Source organism: Berghia stephanieae, chromosome 1 (assembly GCF_034508935.2).
Source record: "Berghia stephanieae isolate SIO BIC M18660-M18661 chromosome 1, UCSD_Bste_1.3, whole genome shotgun sequence".
Lineage (NCBI taxonomy): Eukaryota > Metazoa > Mollusca > Gastropoda > Nudibranchia > Aeolidiidae > Berghia > Berghia stephanieae.
The window spans coordinates 119,135,350-119,143,451 of NC_088360.1; positions in this window are offsets into that span (position 1 = coordinate 119,135,350).

An 8,102-nucleotide genomic window follows, 5' to 3' on the forward strand; every position below is an offset into this window, starting at 1 on the left:
TCAGTTTATTTGAAGAATTCTTTCTGGTAAGAAGTGCAAAATTACTCATCCACATGGGTAGAGACTGTTTGCACTAAAAGCAAATCAGCAATTTTTGTTTAAAGGGAGCATAGATAAGTTCTAATGCTTTCAGTTCAAGCCTTTTCTACTGAAAATAAGGTAACCCATTTGCAGACATCGTAAAATGAATGTATTGCATTATTGCTTATTAAGTGGATGCCTTATTTGGTCTCTTCTATCACAAGAATTATGTTTGCCCATATTGTATGAGACTTTTTCTTCTTGTCTTGGAGTGAGATAATTGGGCTATTGGGCAGCATTGAAAAACAGCTAGCTTTGTTTGACTTTTTATAGTGTTTCTATAACTCAATCTATTACATTGATAACTTTACAATAAATTTATTGAAATCTTCTTTGGATCTCTTTCTTTTTATCAACAGCAGCTTGGGAATCTTTACTTTTATTTTTTTTTAAATTTTCAAATCTTGGATTTTATGCAAATTTAACTTTACTTTATTCATTGTCCTTGACCATTCCCAAAGGATAAAACGAAGTTGGATTAATGGGGGGGGGGGGGGGGGGGGTTGTCTTCTCTGGTGGGCCCCGAGAAGTCATTTTCTGTTTTATATAACCCTATTTATCTTTTTCCATATGGCTATTTTCCAATCTTGGATTGAGACCACTTAATTTCGATTGGGGCCTGCGTAGGGTATTATGCTGAGGGGAGAGAGATGACTTTAGATTTTGTGAGAGATGATCTGTTTAGATTATCTTTTGATTTTAGGTATGTGTTGATTAGTTTTTGTAACCATTTGCGTGTCATTCTTAGAGATATCCTTTACTACTTTAAGGCGTATAATTGGAGGCTGATGTCTGTTATTCTAGTCTTTCTTTAGATTAGACTCTTAAGATCCCTAAGGATGAATCAAGGGAATTTTTACATCAATGATGGGATATATTTTAATGGTTTAAAATCAGTTACAGTACAGGAACTGATTGCTCATGGAATTTTCATGTTTGAAGTTATTCTTTTTTTCATTTTTTTTGTTCTTCTTACTGTTTATTTTTAAGTGCAGACCTGCAATAGCTCAGTTGGTAAAGAACTCGCTTCAAACGCAAAGACGCCAAGATTGATCCCGGGTGCAGTCAAGATTTTTTCTGACCCCCCTGTCCACCCAGCACTGATTGAGTAGCTGGGTCTGTTAGATCTGGTGGAAGGTCCTTTGCAATAGACTTGCATCCTATCCGAAGAATAGTAAGCAATTACTATTGTCTGTTTCGTGCTATAGAAACCGGAATAAACTCTTGTCTCCATGGGCCGAATGGCTCTGAAGGACTAAAATAAGATTGTCACACGTGCTGTAAATTGCCTAAAAAAACAAACAAAATAGATTCTTTCATCCCCAAGCATTGATCACATGGTTTGTTGCCATTCTCATATTGGATCTTTTTTAAGAAACATAGACATGCTTGATCTCTTAGTTAAAATTGCAAATACCGCTTTGGGGCCAACCTAAACAAAATGACCAATTATATTGCTGGGATTTATTATTTGAAGACATTTCACAGCATGATCAATGAAGCAAATGAAATCATTGATTGTCCCAAAGAAGAAAATCGGTAGAATGAGATGAATCTGAAATCAACTTGTGATGACCTTCACAAATAATTAATAATTTGTTGGAACAAAACATTCTCGTCATTCATTTCTTATATCATGTTCAGATCATTTTAAATGCTTCCATTTTTATTTTGAATAAAGTGTTTTCGATTATTATGGAATTCACATTGTTACTCCTTCATAGTGTTAGTTCCTCGGGAAAGAAGTACAAGAGCACTCATAACATTCAGCTGTTTAGGTTAAGAGAGCTGCATTACCTGTATGTTTTATTCAGCACCAGTATAAAGGAAGATGATAGAGGAAAAGTTGTTAATCTGAAGTTAAAAGCACCAAAAAAAAAAGTAAGACAAAGGGGATTGGTTCAATACGGAACAGAAGATTTCATAAGTAATCTCATTGTGCCTATTTTTGACATTACAATCAAGGCAGAAGAAAGGATCCCGCTATGATGACTATGAGGGATACCCTGAACGAATGTTTACATATTCAAAACTAATAACGATAAAAATACTTAACAGAGAGATGATTAACAGGGGGGGGACTTTCATCTCTGAATAAAAAGGTATTACAGACCATGCTGTCTTTCACCTTGACACCTTAAAACACAGTAACTTTGGCTTCAGGCACGCTTCAGCTTCAATACAAGACTGTATCTGATTGTGATTGTAAATTGTTATTGTGCTCCACTCCCGATCACAGACTGGTGAATTAATGGACAGTGAAATTTCCAAAATACACTGTAAAATAAGCAATCCCGAGTGGAGGTGGATGAGGGGTGAATGACGAAGTGGAGGTGGTGACCAAAATGCCCTCTTCCTCACAGCTGTTGCAAAGCTTGAATATTGTATGTTTTTATGGAATCGACTGATCTCACATCTCAAAACTTAAGTCAAGGCCATTTCAATAGGTGTGCAACAGAGCATTGTTTCACATCTCAATAACTGAATTCCTTTCACCCAAATAAGACTGACCCTCTCCAACATCAACATTCACCCCAAGGACAAATTACTCCAGGTTTTCAAACTCAGTATTTTTATTCAATAAGAATCAATAGTCTGATGTCACATCCACCCAGCAACGATTAGCTTGGTTCTAAACAAAGAAAATTGGTACTTTTTATTCTTCATGCTGGCTAGATTTTTTCACATGTAATGTGATCAGATAAAAGTTTTAAAAATGATCAGGTTTATATGTAATCTGACATGGCGGTTTTTTGCAAAAATAAATCCCAAATTTTGCAAGCTAAAAACAGAAAAATTTGCCAAAAGTTTTGCCAAAAATTGCGATTCATTTTCCTAAAAACCCATAATTAGTTCATGAAAGAGAAATGTATTTGTCTGTTTTTAAGGGTTTCACGGCGCTTGTAACAAATGTAAGGTCATATCAGCGCCAGTAAAAAGGAAGAAAATGGGATCTAAAAAAAAGTTCTAGAATTACAATTAAAGTACCCAAGAAAAAGGAAGGACACGCTATCAGTGAGATTATCTAAATGTTTCATCCTGACACAAGCACAAGTCCCCCAGTGATGATAATGACAATTTGTCAAAAAGGAGGAAAATCTACTGGCCCGTCAGTCAAGTCCAAATCTAATGCAAATATAACTATTCATAATTATTTAATATAGTATTAGTCCTAAAGCACTTCTGATCATTAAGTAGACACATCCTGACCTTTTGCAAATATAATTTATTGAATTGTCATTTCCAATTAAACAATGTAGAGGCCTATAACTATAATGTCGCCCACTATATCAAGAGATTATGATAAACTTTTGGCCAAAAGACCAGGAGGTATTTGTTTTTACATAACAAACCCGGCTAGTGTCTGTATTAATTATTGCAACCTTGTGATGATGCAGCTTAGAAATAAGAATCTTTAATCAATTGCAAAACTTATTCCATCAACAAAGCTAATTTAAATTAGCATTTAAACAATCATTTCTTAAGTCGATCAGCCTAACTTATTATCTCTACCAAATGATATCTATAAACATAATATAATATGAAGATAGAAGGGTGGCTGAGAGAGAGAGAGAGAGAGAGAGAGAGAGAGAGAGAGAGAGAGAGAGAGAGAGAGAGAGAGAGAGAGAGAGAGAATTGATGAATTGATTTTTATTTTTTTTTAAATATTGTTTTATAATTAGACACATTGTAATGAATTTTATTAACAAATTCAGACCAATCAAAAACAACAACAATAAAAAGGAAGGAAAAAAAAAGACACGCTTATAAAACGTATAAAATCGCCAAATGTACTGTCATGCTGTGCAGCTGAAAAGTACACAAATATTTACACCCATTTGCTCCATCCCCTTCCCTTTCGATCATCTTCTCATCTATGGCCACCATGTATCTCGTGCTACTTTTGACATTTGGCGCCAGTGTGTCTAGACTTACGTCATAAATAAAGGAGTGTCATCAAAATTCATGCAACTGAGCAGAGGTGTCAAAAAATGATAGAAGGCATATTGTTTTTTTCCCCCTGAACTACCACTTAGAAGAAAATGTTTGACATGACAAAAACAACGGGACATTTATGAAAAAATCCTATAATCCCAGAATTCCGCTGAAGATTATCATCACGGGTCCCCACTATATATATATATATATATATATATATATATATATATATTATATATATATATATATATATATATATATATATATATATATATATATATATATATATATATATATATATTTTATTTATTAATTTTTTTTTTGTGTGCAAAATCTCAAAAATTTGCAAAACATTGCAAATTTTGCAATGCAAAAAACTGCCATGACAGTGTAATGGTTGTCCTCTGGATACACTTTTATGCTCGTCAGAGACGTATTTCATTAGGGCATCCGCCATTGTTCCAATGGTTTAGAACCAGTTACTAAGATACAATGCGTCATTACGAGGGAAGTAACATCACGACTGTTGAATCCTATTATTCCCATGAATTAGGAAAATAAAAATTAAATTAAAGAAAATAAAAGACAACACCAAACAAACACCACTTCACTAAGACGAGAAACAATAAATAATGCAGCAACATTGAGTGGTGCTGAGTGATCAAGACTAACAGGGGGAAATAACTCGTGAAATTTAATTCAGTATTTCAGGGAAACCTTTGGATTATGTCAAATTTGAACTCAAGCACGCTTCGGCTTTACGTAAGCACCCCTGTCTCCTCCCAATGACCGTGCTTAAAGGTGGCATGGACTGTATATGTTTGTCTCCCTCTCAGCAATCTCAACCTAGAACAAAGACAAGAGAGCAACACGGAAAAGGAAAACAAATAATAGGGGATAGAAGACATAGAACGTGACCGCTTTGTTCACCGTGGGAGGTCAGAAGACCCCACCCAGTTAAACATTTGACATGAATTTATGATTTTTCTTAATTCATTTTCCATAACTTTTCAAAACAATAATAACTATTAAATTTTTACACAATTTTATTCATATTAAAAGAACATCTTTGAGGCATTTTCTTGGTATAAAATTTTCATAGATTTTCACTCATAAAGGTACAAACAGTGAAGTACACATTGATTCCTTCCAAATTGCTCATGCTGTTTGTTCTAGATATCTTGAAAAATGCAAAGGGGTATATTGATAAGATGATTACAATTTTTTAAAATGTATTGTTCTCTGAAATGCATCATTTTCAAAACATTTGCCACCTTGAGTCATGGCCTCAACTACAATCGAAATTTCTTTGAGTTTGAGCCCTCGTTTTGTGGATCCCTCTGAAACCATGATTTTCAATTCCCACCTATGACTATGATATGTGTTTTGTGATATTTTTTCTCACTAATACTAATGACATATGGTAGGTACCTACAAAAAAATATATTTTAAAATCATGATTTTGATGTCACATACTAAGTCAAATTAAAGAGGGTTATACGATAAAATTTGAAATAAAGAGAGAGTGATGGCAAATTATGAGAAACAAAACACATAAATAAGAGAGATACAAATATTGACAAAAGAACAAAACACCAATTGCTCTTTTTCTTTTGTTCCTGACTGGTGACGGATAATGTTATTGTATCCTTTACTGCTGTGAATGTCATTATAATTTCTGAGTCATTATGTTTTATATCAACAAGTGACAGTTTTTGTAACAGAGGAAGACATGGTTACTACACAACAGTTGTCAAAGAAAATGAAGAAAAGGTTTGTTTTAAAGGATTTTATGGAGCTTGTGACATAGGACATTTCAGCGCTAGACGGAAGATAATGGAATACACAGTAGTCAAATATTATAGATGTTGTGTTAAGAAACACTAAAAGCTCCCACTCCCAAGAAAAAAAGCAAGAGAAGAGGATAAAGATGGGAAGAAGATCAACATTGATGCAAGTATGAAATCCTCGAGAAAAAAAAACAAAAAAAAACCAACATATAGTGAAATACCCACTTATGTCCTGAAAGCGCTTTAGAAAGAGTCCCAAGCCAACAGCCGCACTTTAGGATCAGAAATGATGCTTGTAAGGCACTATTGCAATTTTTTTCAGCAGAATTAATAACGCTGACTAGGTACTCATTTAACACCTTAGTGCAGTGAGAATGTGAATCTAGAGCCTATTCCAAAGACTCAACTTTTGCCGCCCAAGCCGTGTGTCACACAACAAAGCAACTCAAAGGGAAACACTCAATTTAAATGCTTATAAAAATAAATAATGGCCATTTAGGACAGAAAAATTATATCTCACTAAAATTTAATATATTAATATATATACATTCATCTGGCTATCTCCTTCCCATAAGACTGTCCCTCCAGGAAATCGCGGCGCTTGCGATTTTTCGCAATTTTGACAATTGCCGCAATTTTTTGCAATTTTCCATGTTCTGGAGTCACATATAATCATATAATGCTAACCATGTACTACTGCCACCGTCACACAAAACTATTAAAGATGCTATTTAATAATAGCTATATTGCTAACATCAATATATTATTCTATATATATATATATATATATATATATATATATATATATATATATATATATATATATATATATATATAATATATATATATATATATATTGTATATATATATATTTAATTATTATTATGGGTGTTTAATATACTACCATAAACATAGATTCATGTAACTCGGAAATAGAAAGTTTTTATGGTCGGTCCCCTCGACCTCGTTCCACTGTATTATTATGATGTATAGATGTACTTGGAAAAAATAATAATAATAATAATAATAATAATAATAATAATAATAATAATAATAATAATAATAATAATAATAATAATAATAATAATTTTAATAATAATGATATTAATAATACTAAAATAATAATAATAATAATAATAATAATTTTAATAATATGATATTAATAATACTAAATAATAATAATAATAATAATAATAATAATATTTTTCTAAATTTATGAGCTTTTCTACCACATAAATGTTAGGAATCCATGCATTTGTGTTAAAGTATTATTTGGGTTTTTTTCAAAATCTCCTGGTGGCATCCCCTGTATACACCTGGCATAATATTTCTTTTCTGAGTATGCAATGTCAATATCAATGCAATGTAATTTATGGACACAATACTGTATAATACATACCAACTAAAATCGGTGGACTGTGCTTGTCATAGAATTAAAGCAAGAATATATTATTGTGCGCTGTTTATTGAAAACAATGTCTTAAATTTGCAATTTTTCCTTGCAATTTTTGCATTTTTTGCATGCAATTTTTGGAATTTTGGGCGCAATTTTTTGGGTTTTCATTTGCAATTTTCCGCGGGGACAGATAAGAGGCCCAGATCTGATCCTAGGTAAGTGGTCTCATGCCACGTGGAAAGGGCATATGACATTGGGGTATAAAAGATGTAGCAATAAAATCGTTGTTCGGAAGGAAATTCATGGGTATCAACTCAAAATAAATTAAAAGAAAGCTAGGACTCCAAATTATATGACTAAAATATATATATATATATATATATATATATATATATATATATATATATATATATATATATATATATATATATATATATATATATATATATTATGCCATTCCTGGGCAAGAATATAATAATCCATCAAACAAACGTCTGATAAGTGAGCAAATTGGGGGTTAATAATCTTGCCCAAGAAGAAAAATGAAAGTGCCTGAAGCGTGTCACATTGCAATGCCTCAACCACTTGTTATTGTTATTATTTCATTATTGCTATTATTATTATTATTATTATTATTATTATTATTATTATTATTATTATTATTATTATTATTATTATTATTATTATTACTTCATGATTGCTATTATTATATTATTTATTATTATTATTATTATTATTATTATTATTATTATTACTTCATGATTGCTATTATTATTATTATTATTATTATTATTATTATTATTATTATCATCATCATTATTATTATGATTTTCTTAAAATGTTATAATAACAAAATATAACAAGATAAAAAATTTAAAAAAACCAAGAAAAATATG